Here is an 18,197-nt window from a genome sequence, read left to right on the forward strand (position 1 = left end):
CTCTGAAAAGTTATGCCAACCAACTGGCAGGTGTACTCGAGGACACTCTCAAAGTCTCATTGCTCTAGTAGTTTCTATCTGCTTCAAAAGGGCAATAATTATACCAATCCCCAAGAAGTGTAGTTTGAGTTGCCTTAATGACCATCATCCTGTAGCATTCATCATCTACAGTGATGAAGTGCTTCCAGAGGCTGATCATGGCCAGAATCAACTCCTGCCTCAGCAAGCACTTGGACCCACTGCAATTTGCCCATCGCTACAACAGGTCAACAGCAGACGCAAGCTCAATGGCTCTTCACACGGCCTTAGACCACGTGGACAATACAAGCACCCATGTCAGGATGCTGTTTGTTGACTATAGCTCAGCACTTAACACCACCATTCCTATAGTCCTGATCAATAAACTATGGAATCTGGGCCTCTATACTTCCCTCTGCAACTGGATCCTTGACTTCCTAAATGGAAGTCCACAATTTGTGCAGATTGGTAATATCTCTTCCTCGCCGATGACCAACATTAGCGTAGCTCAGGGATGTGCGCTTAGCACACTGCTCTTCTCTCTCTATACCAATGTCTGGGTGTGGCACAGCTCAAAGGCCATACATAAATTTGCTGATGATACAATTGTTGGTAGAACTTAGACAGAGACAAGAGGATTACGGAAGCAAGATATACAAGCTAGTTGAATGGTGTTGCGGCAACAACTCCTCAATGTCAAAGACCTAATTGTGAACTTCAGAAAGGGTAGGATTAATCTGGTCCCTACGTATCGATGCAGCTATAAATAGGGCAAGACAGTGGCTATATTTCATTAGGAGTTGGAGGAGATTTGGTTTGTCACCTCAAACACTCAAAAACCTGTACCATGGAAAGCATTCTGACAGGCTGCATCACTGTCCAGTATGGGGGGGGGGGCTACTGCACAGGACAGAAAGAAACTACAAAAAGTTGTAAAATTAGTCAGCTCCATCTTGGGTACTAGCATCCATAGTATCCAAGACATCTTCAAAGAGCAGTGCCTCCGAAAGGCAGCATCCATTATGAAGGACCCCCATCACCCAAAACATGCCCCCTTCTCATCATTACCATCAGGAAGGACGTACTAGAGCCTGAAGACACACACTTAACGATTCAGGAACAGCTTCTTCTCATATGCCATATGATTCCTAAATGGACATTGAACCCATGAACACCACCTCACTTTATTTCTGTTTTCTCACTAATTTTAATTCAACTATCTAATCTACATATATATATATACACTTACGGTAAATGATCTACTCATTTTATTTTTTCTATATCATCATGCATGGCATTGTACTGCTGCCGCCAAGTTAACAAATTTCATGATTATGCCAGTGATATTAAACCCGAGTCTGAGGAAGGAACGTACAAACACACAGGACGTCAGAATTGAACAGTGAAGCCCCAAGATGTAATAGCATCTTGCTAACCATTACGTTTCTCAGTTCCCTTCAGTATTTAAAAAAATATGAATGCATTCTGTAACATAGAAGCTTTTCCAATTTTAACCTTTAGAGTCTTGGCTTCATTCTGATACAGTGGCATGCAAAAGTATGGGCACCCCAGTCAAAATTTCTGTTACTGTGAATAGTTAAGTGAGTAGAAGATGAACTGATCTCCAAAAGTCATAAAGTTAAAGATGAAACATTCTTTTCAACATTTTAAGCAAGATTAGTGTATTATTTTTGTTTTGTACAATTTTAGAGTGAAAAATTGGAAAGGAGCACCTGCAAAAGTTTGGGCACCCCAAGAGATTTGAGCTCTCAGATAACTTTTACCAAGGTCTCAGACCTTAATTAGCTTGTTCGGGCTATGGCTAGTTCACAGTCATCGTTAGGAAAGGCCAGGTGATGCAAATTCCAAAGCTTTATAAATACCCTGACTCCTCAAACCTTGTCCCAACAATCAGCAGCCATGGGCTCCTCTAAGCAGCTGCCTAGCACTCTGAAAATTAAAATAAATGATGCCCACAAAGCAGGAGAGGGCTATAAGAAGATAGCAAAGCATTTTCAGATAGCCGTTTCCTCAGTTCATTATGTAATTAACTAGAAAACTTTCCGAGAGTGCTGCTGGTAGGATTGCTAGAAAGGCAAATCAAAACCCCCGTTTGACTGCAAAAGACCTTCAGAAAGATTTAGCACAGTGGTCCCCAACCACCGGGCTGCAAAGAATGTGGTACTGGGCAGCGAGGAAACAATATGATTTGGCGATATGAAACGATATAAGTCAGCTGCACCTTTCCTCATACCCTGTCACGCACTGTTGAACTTTTGCTTTGGGCCCTTTTCTTTTTTGTTATTTTGAAACTGTAAAGGATGGAAATAAAAATGTAATCTTGCTTAAAATATTAAAGAAATGTGTCATCACTAACTTTATGCCTTTTGGAAATCAGGTCACCTTTTACGCGCTTAGCTATTCACAGTAACAGAAATTTTGACCAGGGGTGCCCAGACTTTTGCATGCCACTGTAAATCTTACATTTCACTTGAAGAATACTTTCCTTTTAAGGTCTTCTGTCTAGATGTGCCCAAAATATTCAAGGTTAGGACTGGAACTTCGTACAGAGCTTGTAATTCATTCCTCTTAATGGGGGCCATCACTGCACTAGACTACTTTGACAAACACAAACCTTTAAATGCCTAGCTACTTGACCAAAGCCTGTCATGACCGGACCTTGTGCTTGGTTTGGATTAGCCTTGAAATATGAATGTTAAATCCTTGGGCTCAAGTCAATTTAATGTAGCTCTTTAAGTAAATTTTAAATATTATCTTTTGACTCATTACATCACTGTGTGGCAGCAGTGTATACAGTAAACAAGATAAAGGGCTTTGTGAACTTGAGCTGGGAGGCAGCCTGGATATGGGCAGCAAATCAGGAGCCAATGTAAATGCCTTCAGTAAAGCCAAGAAAAAGCTATAAAGCAAATAGAGCCTCAAACTGAAGCATCAGTCGTTTGCTCAATAGTGACTGTAGTTCCAGCTATCTAACCTGATCCCAACATGACCCAATGATCTAAAAAAACTAACCCCTCCTGGTTGGGTCAGATTTCAATTTTACTCCCTGACAAATCTCTGCCGCAAAACTTATGGGCTAAGGCTGTGTACTCGTCAGTCTTTTAGATCACTATATACTATGTATTTTCACTATTTAGAAAATAGGTGATTTTTTTAACCGTCCAAAATAGATTATCTCATATTTTGCCCATTAAAATTCATTTGCTTGATCTATTAATACCTTAGTCCCCTAACGTTTCCATATATACTGCTTACATTTGTCTTGCTGTCACTGGGAAATCTTACACGGGTGGGGCGAACTATCCCATTATTTGGGTAATACAAGACGAATAATTGCAGGCAGCATTGGCAATATCCTGCCAGTTTGAGTTTTTGTCGATTATCCCCACTCTAATTTCATATTGAGGGGCATATATATTCTGCTCTGACTTATCAATGCCACAGTAACAAAACTGAAATGACGCTTTTCCTTTCGAGATCATTTTCTTTTCGGCTCAACTGTCACCCGTTGATTTAACATCCCGCTAATGAGTAAATAGAAAAGGCCAACTTTCCTGGAGGGGTACTACGTCTTAATTACGCAGGGAAGCGATGTGGTAAAATGCAAAGTTTTATACTTCTGCATCTTAAAACTGAAAAATGAATATGCAAGGTAACTCGAGACATTAAGGTAAGCTCCTCGGGAGTTGACTCGTTGACAATGCTTAGAAATATTGCTTTGCTAGCCAGACATGGCACAGCCCTGCATGTCCTGCTCCGTTCCGCCTGGCCTGAATTTTCATTACCACACGCACAGCCGGCATTATTGTCCACACGTAACAATGGTATCAATCTGGCTCGTGCCGGTCCCAACCGGAACACTTTCACCACTGTTAATTCAAAATAAGAATAACAGGCGCACACTTTCCACTCATATTGCACCGGCGCCTTTTCAAAGCCAGAAACGGATGGGCGGAGAGAAATTCAAACATGCAATTATCTTGTTCCAATGTCCTAACACAAAACAAACTCTTTATATAAACTATCCCTGTTTATATTTGATTCCAATTAAGATTTTAAATTATTAATGAAATGGTGGTAGCATTTCAATATAGATGATATAGGAAACTTAAAAAGTTGATGGATGGTTGTGGAAATTATCCGTTCGCTTTTCCTTCCACAAAAAAATCTGGCTACAATCGTTGGAAAATTTCTTATCGTCAAAACAAACAATCGAAGAGGGAAACGCCACCATTCAAAAACATTACAGCACGCCTCAAAGTTTCCATCGTTCCCGTTATGTCGGAACTGTGGTTGCAAAGGTCGTTGTATTGTGTTTTTTCCTCTCAGAAGAGGTAGTTTTATACGAATGGATGGAGGGCTCTGGAGAGGTTGCCAGTCCAGCTCCCAGGCACCGAGGAGCTCGGAAAGCTGTCTCCTTCACAGGAGCAAGTGCTGCGGCAGACTCGCCCCTCACAAGGGGAGGCGGGCAGCCATCACTGCATTACTGTCTTTGTAACGCAGATGACCCTCTTCGATCCGGTTATTAAAGAAATGTGGGCCCCTTAAATTTGAAAGGACGTGCTGGCATTGGAGAGGGTCCAGAGGGTTACAAGAATCCCGGAAATGAAAGGGTTAACATGTGAGGGGCATTTGATGGCTTGGGTCTGTACTCCCTGGAGTTAAGAAGAATGGGGGGGGGGGCAGAGGTCTCATCGAATCCTATCGAAAATTGAAAGGCCGAGAGTGAATTTGGAGAGGATGTTACCCATTGTAGGGGAGTCTACAGAGGGCACAGCCTCAGAATAAAGGACGACCCTTTAGAACAGAGATGAGGATGATTTTGTTTTTAGCCGCTCTAGATAGTGGAATTAGTTGTCACGGAGGGTTATGGGGTTGAGAGAGCCATGATTAAATGGTAGAGCAGACTCAATGGGGCGAATAGCCTAATTCTGCTCCTGTATCTAATGTAATACCGGGGACAGCGGCGAGTCCTTTTGCACAATCGAGCAACGAAATGGAGGCCAGCATCATTCCTCATTTAATTCACTCTGACACAAGACATTTCAGGAAGGTACTACTCGTCGCCCCAACGTATACAAATTTGGCGGCATCATCGGGATATTTCGATTTTAACGTAACGCTTTATTTTCAAAAATATAAATTCCGTTTCCAAACGCCGCCAGCGGGGAACGCCGGCCGCGCACGTCACGGCCCACACTGACGCAATGGCGATTGACAGCCCCGGCCAGCGAGTCAGCAACAGCGAGAGGCGGGGAAGGCGGGGAATGCCGCAATGGACTCTGGGATCTCCAGTCTCGCCTTCCAATGAGGGGGAACCCAAGGCCGAGCAGCTGTCTGCAGACTCGTAGGCTCCCTCCACCCACGCCCAACCCCGAAACCCACGGACGACCCAACCTAACAATATCAGCCCTTCACATCATACACAAATGTCCATCCTCTTATCGGCACGAAAATGTTTGTCACACCAACCCCATTCAAGCACAGTCGGTTTACACTCAGATTTTCAGAAACATGGCATCCTCTCCTTCATGAAACGTATTTCAAACACACTGATACTACTTACGCGAAATAACGGCCCAAAAGATTTGGTAAAGCGTCTTCTCTTTTTAGGCGGAATTTTTAAAAAGTAATTGGGGGACGCACAAGAGAAAGATGACGACCTCCCTTTGCCATAAAACCTTGCCCCGGCCGATTAGGAAAGAGCGACGCATACAACCCAGCAGCGGCGGTGGACAGCGTGTAAAAGGAACAGCCTCCCGCCCAGCGCGGCCTTTTAAAGCCTCGGTCCGGGGACCCGGATGTTGATGCTACCCCCCCCCCCACGCCCCCTCCCTCCCGGTTACCACAACAACCGCCCGCCTGTCCATGCTGGGCAGCGGCTGGTCAACCTGGCCCGGAGAAGGACCGCCGCTGACAGCAGCATCTATAAATACATCGGTCTGGGTCAGATAGGGCTTCGGTGCCACGGTACGTCCACGGCAGCCTGCACAACAGGACGCGACGGTGCGGATTGACCTACTCAGTTCCTCCAGCATTTCAAAGTTCAAAGTAGATTTATTACCCAAGTACGTTATGTCGCCCTGAGATTCTTTCATTTCTATGTGCCACTCTGTAGTTTTTTTTATATAAATAAGTTTTCTAAAACTAATTTTAAAAGGCGACGTTTCGGGTCGAGATTTTTCATCCGGACTGATGAAGGGTTTTGGCCCGAAACGCCAGCTGTTTATTCCTTTTCACAGGTGCTGCCTGAATTCCTCCAGCAGTCTGCGTTTGTTGCTCTGGATTTCCAGCAATTATGGTAGTGTACCATCGCAGAAGGCCACATGAGTGGCAAGAGTGCTATTATTGTGTGGTAATGTAATAAAACAGTGTTGATAGTTCTGACTGTGAGTGTATGGAACAAAATGATTGTTACTCTGGATCTTGTGCATGAAAAAAGGGCAACAAATGTAATTACGTAAGAGTAACGTATACGTAGACTGATTGTATGTACATAAAGTGATGATAGGTACAGGAGTATCTGTATACAGGTAGACTGATAGGAAATGATAAAGTAGTGGTGACGGGGTGGGTTAATGGGATTTCTACGTTCTCCCCAGATTACACATGTCCTTCTTAAACCCACCCTCCGCCACCTCCAGTTTAAATTCCATGTGGAATATTTTGGAGGATCAAGAACCAAGAACCAATGAAAAGGCATTGACCAGTTAATCCGTGTAAATTTTTAAAAAACATTTGAATAAAATTTATTTTGATTTAAAATAAAACAGACTGGCGGATACAGGTTGAACTGAGTTCCTCCGGCATTTCAAAGTTCAAAGTAAATTGAAGTACATTTATGCCACTTGCAATTCACTTATTCAGCTGTTTATTCCTCTCCATGGATGCTGCCTGACCTGCTGACCTTCTCCAGAATTCTGTGTGCGTTGTTCTGGGTTTCTAGCATCTGCAGAATCTCTTGTGCTTTGGATTTCCTGCATCCATGCCTATGGGTAGAAGTTGACATTCAAGTGTGAAATCGGCTTCCTCGGGGAATAAGAATAAAACTTACTACTTTTGAGCGTGTGTTGGAATGTGATTTATCTGGAGTAACGCATCCAAAGTGCTAGAGGAACTCGGCAGGTCAGGCAAAAACCTTCCTCTTCCCGTTTCTTTCCATTCCTGATGAAGGCTCTCGGCCTAAACCATCACCTCTTTATTCCTCTCCGTAGATGCTGCCTGACCTGCTGAGTTCCTCAAGCACATTGTGTGTGTTGCTCTGGTTTTCCAGCATCTGCAGAATCGCTTGTGTTTATTATGTACCTTATCTGTCCGTTGTACATACTTGAGTTGCACTAATCAGCTTGGTGTGTTTTCAAGATTCGAGATTGTTTATTGTCATTCATGAGTATACAAGTGCAACGGAGAACAAAATGATTGTTACTCTGGATCTTGTGCAGCATGAAAAAAGGGCAACAAATATAAATATGTGAGAGTAATTTGTTTACATAGACTGATTGCATGTACATAAAGTGATGCTAGGTACAGGAATATCTGTATACAGGTTGACTGATAGGAAATGATAAAGTAGTGGCGACGGGGTGGGTTAATGGGATTTCTACGTTCTCCCCAGATTACACACATCAGACTTATGTACGCGTTTATATGCAGGGATGAGTGATTCGGAGACTGGTGGGGTGGACCTGCTGGATGTTGTGGGGTTACAGACATCTACTATGTATGAACTCTGTTCACGGTGCAGTTCCAACTTGTGAACTGCTTGAGTTATGAATGGCAACAGAGTTGTGTTATGACCTGGAGAGGACCTGTACCTGCACCACCCGGGTGAAATGCAGGGACTAGTGTCAACAACAATATGTGGTCTTTCTGACTTCACAAAGGGATCAAGATCAACTTTATTTGCCATATACATTTACTGACATGAGGAATTTACTGCCGCTGTGTTGGTCAGGCTGTGACATGCAGCAAAGGAAAAACATTGAACAATTATACATTAGTGTGATCAGTGGAGTCGCGGTTGTTATGGTGGGTTCCCTTGATTTAGAACACTTGTTGCGTGCCTTTGTTTGACGTGGGGAGCCTGATGCACAGGCACCCACCGCACAATTCTTGACAGATTGGGGTCAGGATCCAGTAGCATGGAATGCTAGACAACTGGGCACATTTCACTACTGCAGCCTTCCTCCAGCTTCACTGCCGTTGTGATGTTGAGGTCTTGGTTGGATCACCCTTTGATCTCACTGCCATGGGTGACCCTACCAGGAGCTAAACAGCAGATTGCTAAACTCCAGATGGCATCACTCTCAAGATCACAGGAACTTATCAGCCTCTCCAGGTGACGACCTTCAATGAAGACAATTATATATAACTCTTCATTCTTTAAAAAATAAAGCTGAAGGTTAAAAGACGGATATGAAATAAAATGTGCATAAATACCTGCATGTATTTGCATATAAACAGCATTATAAAAGTAGTTTAAAGTGTCCACAGAGCAGTACTGGGAGTAACAAGTAGAAGGTGGGGGGAGGGTGCTAAAAGTATTTGACTATGCTAATCAAGAAGAACCTTGGAACATGGGGCTTCTGATACATGAATACGTGCAGCAGAAACTTCAAATATAGAAACATAGAAAATAGGTGCAGGAGTAGGCCATTTGGCCCTTCGAGCCTGCACTGCCATTCAGTACGATCATGGCTGATCATCCAACTCAGAACTCTGTACCTGCCTTCCCTCCATACCCCCTGATCCCTTTAGCCACTAGGGCCATATCTAACTCCCTCTTAAATATAGCCAATGAACTGGCCTCAACTGTTTCCTGTGGTAGAGAATTCCACAGATTTACCACTCTCTGTGTGAAGAAGTTTTTCTTAATCTCGGTCCTAAAAGGCTTCCCCTTTATCCTCAAACTGTGACCCCTCGTTCTGGACTTCCCCAACATCGGGAACAATCCTCCTGCATCTAGCCTGTCCAATCCCTTTAGGATTTTATACGTTTCAATAAGATCTCCCCCAATCTTCTAAATTCCAACGAATATAAGCCTAGTCGATCCAGTCTTTCATCATATGAAAGTCCTGCCATCCCAGGAATCAATCTAGTGAACCTTCTTTGTACTCCCTCTATGGCAAGGGTGTCTTTCCTCAGATTAGGGGACCAAAACTGCACACAATACTCCAGGTGTGGTCTCACCAAGGCCTTGTACAACTGCAGTAGTACCTCCCCGCTCCTGTACTCGAATCCTCTTGCTATGAATGCCAGCATACCATTCGCCTTTTTCACCGCCTGCTGTACCTGCATGCCCACTTTCAATGACTGGTGTATAATGACACCCAGGTCTCGTTGCACCTCCCCTTTTCCTAATTGGCCACTATTCAGATAATAATCTGTTTTCCTGTTTTTGCCACCAAAGTGGATAACCTCACATTTATCCACATTAAATTGCATCAGCCATGAATTTGCCCACTCAACTAACTTATCCAAGTCACCCTGCATCCTCTTAGCATCCTCCTCACAGCTAACACTGCCGCCCAGCTTCGTGTCATCTGCAAATTTGGAGATGCTGCATTTAATTCCCTCATCTAAGTCATTAATATATATTGTAAACAACTGGGGTCCCAGCACTGAGCCTTGCGGTACCCCACTAGTCACTGCCTGCCATTCTGAAAAGGTCCCGTTTATTCCCACTCTTTGCTTCCTGTCTGCCAACGAATTCTCTATCCACATCAATACCTTACTCCCAATACCGTGTGCTTTAAGTTTGCACACTAATCTCCTGTGTGGGATCTTGTCAAAAGCCTTTTGAAAATCCAAATATACCACATCCACTGGTTCTCCCCAATCCACTCTACTAGTTACATCCTCAAAAAATTCTATGAGATTCATCAGACATGATTTTCCTTTCACAAATCCATGCTGACTTTGTCCGATGATTTCACCGCTTTCCAAATGTGCTGTTATCACATCTTTGATAACTGACTCTAGCATTTTCCCCACCACCGATGTTACGCTAACCGGTCTATAATTCCCTGGTTTCTCTCTCCCCCCTTTTTTAAAAAGTGGGGTTACATTAGCCACCCTCCAATCCTCAGGAACTAGTTCAGAATCTAAAGAGTTTTGAAAAATTATCACTAATGCATCCACTATTTCTTGGGCTACTTCCTTAAGCACTCTGTGATGCAGACCATCTGGCCCCGGGGATTTACCTGCCTCTAATCCCTTCAATTTACGTAACACCACTTCCCTACTAACATGTATTTCCCTCAGTTCCTCCATCTCACTGGACCCTCTGTCCCCTACTATTTCCGGAAGATTATTTATGTCTTCCTTAGTGAAGACAGGACCAAAGTAGTTATTCAACTGGTCTGCCATGTCCTTGCTCCCCATAATCAATTCACCTGTTTCTTTCTGTAGGGGACCTACATTTGTCTTAACCAATCTTTTTCTTTTCACATATCTATAAAAGCTTTTACAGTCAGTTTTTATGTTCCCTGCCAGTTTTCTCTCATAATCTTTTTTCCCTTTCCTAATTAAGCCCTTTGTCCTCCTCTGCTGGACTCTGAATTTCTCCCAGTCCTCAGGTGAGCCACTTTTTCTGGCTAATTTGTATGCTTCTTCTTTGGAATTGATACTATCCCTAATTTCCCTTGTCAGCCACGGGTGCACTACCTTCCCTGATTTATTCTTTTGCCTAACTGGGATGAACAATTGTTGTAGTTCATCCATGCGATCTTTAAATGCTTGCCATTGCATATCCACCGTCAACCCTTTAAGATCATTTGCCAGTCTATCTTAGCTAATTCACGTCTCATACCTTCAAAGTTACCCTTCTTTAAGTTCAGAACCTTTGTTTCTGAATTAACTATGTCACTCTCCATCTTAATGAAGAATTCCACCATATTATTCTTACCCAAGGGGCCTCTCACGACAAGATTGCTAATTAACCCTTCCTCATTGCTCAATACCCAGTCTAGAATAGCCTGCTCTCCAGTTGGTTCCTCGACATGTTGGTTCAAAAAACCATCCCGCATACATTCCAAGAAATCCTCTTCCTCAGCACCCTTACCAATTTGGTTCACCCAATCTATATGTAGATTGAAGTCACCCATTATAACTGCTGTTCCTTTATTACACGCATTTCTAATTTCCTGTTTAATACCATCCCCAACCTCACTACTACTGTTAGGTGGCCTGTACATAACTCCCACCAGCGTTTTCTGCTCCTTAGTGTTATGCAGCTCTACCCATATCGATTCCACATCCTCCTGGCTAGTGTCCTTCCTTTCTATTGTGTTAATCTCCTCTCTAACCAGCAAGGCTACCCCACCTCCTTTTCTTTCATGTCTATTATTATTTGTCTTATACAGTCTCCACAAATTTATCCAAATTCACTGGCAGGCTAAGTAAACTGATATCAGTGTCCTCTCTCAGGCTAACATACCCAGCATTGAGCCCCTAAAGCCTGATTTATACTTCTGCGTTAACTCGGCGCGGTAACCTATGCAAGTGACTTATGCGCATTGTGAGTATTTATACTTGTGCGTTGGTGTGACTGCGTGGCTCTGCAATTCGCGCACGTCACACATGCCCACACCCCTGCCCGTGCAAGGCTTCATGGTCATGGTAGTCTTTCTCGGGAAAAACAAGAAGCGAACGTCTTTTTTCATAACAGCAAAATGTGTCCTCCGTAATTTCAGAGGTCTGTAAAGCTTTATGGACAGTATTGCAGCCAGAGTTCCTTCCCTGCCCTTCAGTCGCCCAATAGGAAGCTATTGCGGCATACCAAGCGGACCAATCACAGCTGTTGCATTCTGCATTGCTGCGATGCGTAGTTACATTTTGGGAGAGGTGCGCGTCAGGCTCTGGCATAGGGATCCGCGTCGGCTCTGCGTAGGGTTTGTGGCGACGCAGTACTTATGGCGTCGCGTTGACACAGAAGTATAAATCAGGCTTAAATCCTCTCCAATAGCAGGTTACCAAAAACAGGATCCATACTCTAAACTTGGTCCCAGCAAGATATTACTGCAGATAAATAGGTAGTATCACATACTAAATGCTGGAGGAACTCAGCAGGTCAGGCACATCTATGGAGAGAAATAAATATTTGATGTTTCAATCTGTGACCCTTCATCAAACAAATAGATGCAAGGATATTATCAAAGCCTGCTTGAAAAATAAGATTCCCTAAAGCCCATGTACATTCAAAATCAAAGTGGAGGAGGACTAATGATCACATTGGGAACTTTGAATCCATTTGTCAGAAGTGCAACAGCTTCCAAAATATCTATCTTTCCTCCCCATCAAATACTTGCTGTCCTACCTGAGGCACAGACTGATTCCATATTAGCCATCTTTGAGCCGACCAAACAGGATTGGAAGCAAGTTGTCTTGATCCCAAGGAACTGCTTAAGGTGTGTGTGTGTGTGTGTTTATATTTTCATAGAAGGTTGTTACTAATTGCCTTAATCTGCATTTGGTACATCTGAATTGGCTGGGTCCTCTAACAATTTTGTCAAAGTGGATTATATAAATGACTTTTTTTTTTAACAATGTTGCTCATTAACAGCACTTATGAACCAGTACACTGAGATCAGGTTGTACTGATAATTTGGAACACTCTGCCTTTTCTCTGAACCCAAAAGGAGTCATTGGTTGTTCAGTGCATCTAAACAAAAGCAACTCCTTTTTATATTATTTTGTTGCAATTAATAAAACCAGATCAAAAAGGCAAATAATATGTATCAGTATAATAGATCATATTTGCTCTTCATTCGGATGTTTGGTCTGAACAACAACTGAATCTCTTGAGCATGTCTGCATGTTTTTATGCATTGAGTTGCTGCCACATGATTGGCAAATTAGATATTTGCATTAACGAGCAAGTGTACCTAATAAAGTGGCTACTGGGTGTAGTTTCAGTGTTCTTGGTTAATATTTTGATTTGCAAAGTATTTTTAGATTAGATTAGATTATGAAGACACTCAGTCCTCGTTTCTTGTCATTTAGAAATGCATGCATTAAAAAATGATACGATGTTCCTCTGGTATGATATCACAGAAACACAAGACAGTCCAAGACTAAAACTGACAAAAACCACATAATTATAACATACAATTACAACAGTGCAAAGCAATACCGTAATTTGATAAGAGCAGACCATGGACACAGTAAAAAAAAGTCCCGATAGCCAACATCTCACGCAGACGGTAGAAGGGAGAAACTCTCCCTGTCATGAGCTTCCAGTGCCGCAAACTTGCTGATGCAGCATCCTGGAAGCACCCGACTACAGTCTGACTCTGAGTCCGTCCGAAAGCTTCGTGCCTCCGACACCGAGCACCATCTCTGCCGAGCGCTTCGACCCCAGCCCCGGCCGCCAAGCAACAGGTAAAACCAAGGATTCGGGGCCTTCCCCTCTGGAGGTATCGGATCGCACAGTAGCAGTGGCAGCAAAAAAGGCATTTCAGAAGTTTCTCACGTCCGCCTCCATCAAATCAGAATTGTGCACAGCATCCTACTTGACAGATTACAGATATTCATCACCTTAGAGGCCGCGCGCGCTTCATCGCACCACCATCTTCTTCTCCCATCCAAATACAGTACCCTATCTGAATGTTTTCTCCCAGATCTATGTAATGTTAGGTTTGCAGGTCCAGATAACAAATATACAAATTAATAAGCTCTTCCATTTGGCCTCCATTTTAGTTTATTGTTTGTATCTCATTCCAGTCCTATTATGCGCCATTATATTTTAAAATGGGAGTCAAGTGGTGTGCCGATTGGTGGTAACATCTCCTCCTCGCTGACTGTCAACACTGGTGCACCTCAGGGATGTGTGCTTAGCCCACTGCTCTACTCTCTATATACCCTTGCCTGTGTGGCTAGGCATAATTCAAATACCATCTATAAATTTGCTGATGATACAGCCTTTGGTGGTGGAACCTCAGGTGGTGATGAGAGGGTGTACAGGAGCGAGATATGCCAACTAGTGGAGTGGTGTCGCAGTAACAACCTGGCACTCAACATGAATAAGACAAAGGAGCTGATTGTGGACTTCCAGAAGGGTAAGATGAAGGAACACACACCAATCCTCATAGAGGGATCAGAAGTGGAGAGAGTGCGCAGTTTGAAATTCCTGGATATCAAGATCTCTGAGGATCTAACCTGGGCCCAACATATCAGTTGCAGTTATAAAGAAGGCAAAACAGTGGCTAAACATCATTAGGAGTTTGAAGAGATTTAGTATGTCAACAAATACACTCAAAAACTTCTATAGCTGTACCGTGGAGAGCATTCTGACAGGCTGCATCACTGTCGGATATGGGGGGGCTACCGCACAGGATTGAAAGAAGCTGCAGAGGGTTGTAAATTTAGTCGGCTCCATCGTGGGTACCAGCCTACAAAGGAGGGTTTCACCTGTGATGGACTGAGCTGTGTCCTACCACGATTTGTAGGCTTTTTCAAGAGCACTGGTGGTTTCTTACAAAGCTGTGATGCAGCCAGTCAGCATACTCTCCACCGTACATCTATAAAGGATTGTCAAAGTTTTGGATGACATACCAAATCTTTGCAAGCTTCTAAGAAAGTAGAGGCACTACTGTACCTCCTTTGGAACCAGGATTATCTACAGCTGATTACCTACAGAAGAGTGCTAGGAGAGTACAGCTCCAATGCTGACATTATTAACCTTGATGATGAATGGATGGGATGGGTCAGGATATTGCAGCACTGGGTCAGTGGTGAAGCATCACTTTAGTTGGGAAAATGCTTGGTCTGCTTCACCTGTTGATAGGAATCCTGCAGGGATCTTCTTGCTGAATGCATTTATGGGGGCTGCAATGGAACTGAAGTTTCCGATGAAGCGGCAATAAAATTTTGCAAACCCCATAAAGTGCCTCACCTGTTTGACTGTAAGTGGTTTGGGCCTGCCTGAACTTTACATGGGTCTATTTGAATAGTGGAAGGGGTGAGGATTTAGCCCAAGAATGACACCTGTTCTTTGCTGAACTCACACTTCTCTGGCTTGGCATAAAGGTTGTTCTTGAGGATCCACCTGAGAACCCTCCAGGCATGCTGAACATGTTCCTGGTGAGAACTAGCGAAGATAAGAATGTCATACAAATAACACAACAACAAATCCTAAGGCCAATGCTCTTTTGATGTATTCTTCCATGGCCACCATTTCAGGATGAGAGATGGAAAAGAGCTAGTCCCCTGGAAAACTAGTACCAAGTAAGAAGTCAGGTACATAGTTGTATAGCCAGTGTGGAGACAGGGATGGGAGCTTCTCACTGAAGACTTCAGGATGATCAGCATATTCAGCTGGAACACCACACATGTCCACACTAGCAGTTGGCACAAGAGGAGATACATCTGAAAGGAGCTCGAGCTGGACCCAAACAGGTAGACAGGCATGCCAGTCCCCACTTTTGGACCACCTGTATGGACCAATCGATCCATGGGTTGTGTTGAGATATCCAGGGAAGGTCATGCACTAGCGGCAGTTCAGGCGAATCAACATAATAGAAGGAGTGCTATTCCCTGTGGTTGCCTTCTAGCACGTTGGGGGGGGGGGGGTTCTGTGGAAAGATGGATCCTGCCAGTGCCCAGAGGCTGACCAGCCAAAGCCTTGACATCGATATTTTCTCTCTATTGTTGAGTTGGAACTTTCCATCTTTGAGCCAAAGAGTTATCTATGAGATTACTGGTTGCCCCAGAGTCAATAAATACTTGAAGCTCATGGGTCTGGGGCCTCCATGACAAGGAAGCTGGGAGAATTATGTGATTAGGGGATGATGCTTGCAGTGAGAATCTACCCATCAGAATTCCCCTTCCTCCTGATAGTATCCTGTTTTACTGGGCAGTTGGGACATGATGCCCAGAAGTGTTCTGGAGTGCCACATTCGAGATGAGAACCTGTTCTGCGCCAATCTTGTTCCTTCTGGGATAGGTGCATGCATCCCACTTACATAGGCTGTGTACCAGGTGATGAGAGCAAGCGTGAAGACAGATGGTGATGTAAAGAGTAGGAAGCTTTTCTTTCTCTGCACTACTCAGTTGACCGGTTCTCAATTCGAATGGGCAGATTTATCTGGTCATCCAGGCTGTCCTGCTCATCACGTACTGCAATCTCATGCCAAATCCCTGTGCTCAGCCCACACTGGAAAGCAGTGATGAGGATCTCTCCTTCCACCCTGTCTCAACTGCAAGCATTCAGAACTTTACTGAATAGTTTCTCACTGCCTCTTACCCTTGGCGCAGATTCAGGTGTCAGTGGGCAGCCGCCTGACCCCATACTGGAAGATCAAACACTCTATTGAAGTCGACTACTAATTGCTGGAAAGACTGGTCTGCAGGGGAACCTTGTTCTTGTAGGGCATTGAACTGGATGAGTGGGGATCCGCCCAAGAGATTCACCATGTAAGCCAGTTTATGCGCATCTTCACTGAACTGACCTGGCTAGGCTTGGAAAGTCATTTCATTCTTGCAGCCATCAGGGTCACTGGAGTATCTGCCTGGTGGAGGAATATTTAGCTCTGGTCTGAACACTGTTGCAGGAGTGGGGTCATCAGTAGCTGAGGCAGATGAGATTTTTATAGAGAAGGATGTGTGAGGTGCCAGTGCTGAAAGTGGGACTGTCATGGCTGAAGGCTGCTGATATGTGGCAACGAGAGCAGTAATAGCTGCCTCCTGATTCTAATTGTCAATAATGAGCTGCTGAACAGTGGCAGTGAGAACGGTAATGGCTGCCTCCTGACTTTGGCTGTCTGTGGTCAGTTGCTGAACTGTTGCTGCGAGTGTTGACACCTGTTCTTCCAGCTTGGACTGGGTTTGCCACTGTGAATGTAGTTGTTGCACTGTAAGTCAGTTCTGCCAAATCAGACTCTACTTACTTTAAATTCTCCACAAACTTCGATTTGGGCTGGGCATGTCATTTTGTGAGTACCTGTCACACTATGTGGGCCTCATCTGCCAATGCAGACTCCACTCACTAAATTCTCTCTGACCTGTCCAATGAATGTCAGGGCCATGGTCAGCTGCTGGGTCCATTTTGGAGCTTGCAGTGATGGCCCAAGTGGAGGGAGGAAGGGAGGGAGAGAGAGGGGTAGAAGGAGAGGGAGAGAGAGCGAGAAACAGAGAAGCAGATTGAACAGTTCACTGAATTTTAGCAAGATCTGTGCACAACAAAAGGAAAAATAATAAACACTAGGCCACCAGGGCTATTAACTAAAACTCTCAAACTAAAGCTAACACCAACATTGCAGTTCAGAAGCTGTTTCTTATTAGTAAATTAATTCAGCTCCTTTTACAGTGTCAATCTAAGCTGTAGTCTTCTTTTTGGAACAATGACTAAGGTAAGCAGGGTACGTAGCTGTCGCTGTGCCTTGGTCAAGACTCCATAAGATTGAAACAAAAGGAAGGGAGGTAAATACAACCACAATGAAACACTAATTGGCTGGAACATGCATACTCACGAACATGACTGCCGATCCCATTTAGCTGCCCACCAGTGAGGGCGCCCAGACTCTGCGACAGAGTTCGTGATTGTGACACATCTGTCAACAAGGCCCCCTACCATCCATGCATGGTCTCTTCTCGCTGCTGCCACTGGGCACAAGCTACAGAAACCTTAGGTCCCACACCACCATGTTCAGGAACAGCTATTACCGTCATCCGTCAGGCAGCTTCCTAAAGCAGCGTGGATAACTTGAGTCATCTCAATGCTGAACTGATTCCACAACCTCTGAACTCACTCTTCAAGAACTCTACAACTCATGTTCTCAGTATTATTTATTTACTTAATTATTATTATTATGTTTTTATTTTTTATCAGCTCAAGCTAGTGAAACCAGAGATATGGGCATAGCCAAGCACGCCCATTTCTCAATTGCTAGGCACATTTGGACTACTATTATTATTATTAATATTCTCACAAGTTTGTCTTCTTTTTCACATTAGCTTGTTTGGAGAATCATTATGGGTAGGGCTAAGGAACCGCAAAGATTAAAATACCCTGTTGGGAGTTTTCTACAGGCTCCCAAACAGTAGAAAAGATGTGGTTTACAAATGACAATGGGAGACAGATAATGCATGTCAAAAGGGCAATGTTACAATAGTCATGGAGGATTTCAATATGCAGGTAGATTGGGAAAATCAGGTTGGTT

The 18,197-nt window shown here is 43.8% G+C and overlaps 1 protein-coding gene and 1 long non-coding RNA gene across 4 annotated transcripts in view; both read right to left on the reverse strand.

The window, feature by feature from the left end:
* Positions 1 to 5,795, reverse strand: part of LOC134350380 (antizyme inhibitor 1-like) — a 57,548-nt gene extending 51,753 nt beyond the window's left edge. For 2 of the 3 annotated variants that reach the window (XM_063055519.1, XM_063055499.1), the window contains exon 1: positions 5,606 to 5,795. The gene's annotated coding sequence lies outside the window, so the exon portion shown is untranslated. The remainder of the gene's footprint in view (positions 1 to 5,605) is intronic. The other variant, XM_063055509.1, reaches the window with a different exon arrangement.
* A 798-nt stretch (positions 5,796 to 6,593) lies between these two features.
* Positions 6,594 to 18,197, reverse strand: part of LOC134350392 (uncharacterized) — a 41,555-nt gene continuing 29,951 nt past the window's right edge. The window contains exon 3 of the long non-coding RNA XR_010018882.1: positions 6,594 to 7,028. This is a non-coding gene — a long non-coding RNA (uncharacterized LOC134350392). The remainder of the gene's footprint in view (positions 7,029 to 18,197) is intronic.

Source organism: Mobula hypostoma, chromosome 1, assembly GCF_963921235.1.
Source record: "Mobula hypostoma chromosome 1, sMobHyp1.1, whole genome shotgun sequence".
NCBI classification, from domain to species: domain Eukaryota; kingdom Metazoa; phylum Chordata; class Chondrichthyes; order Myliobatiformes; family Myliobatidae; genus Mobula; species Mobula hypostoma.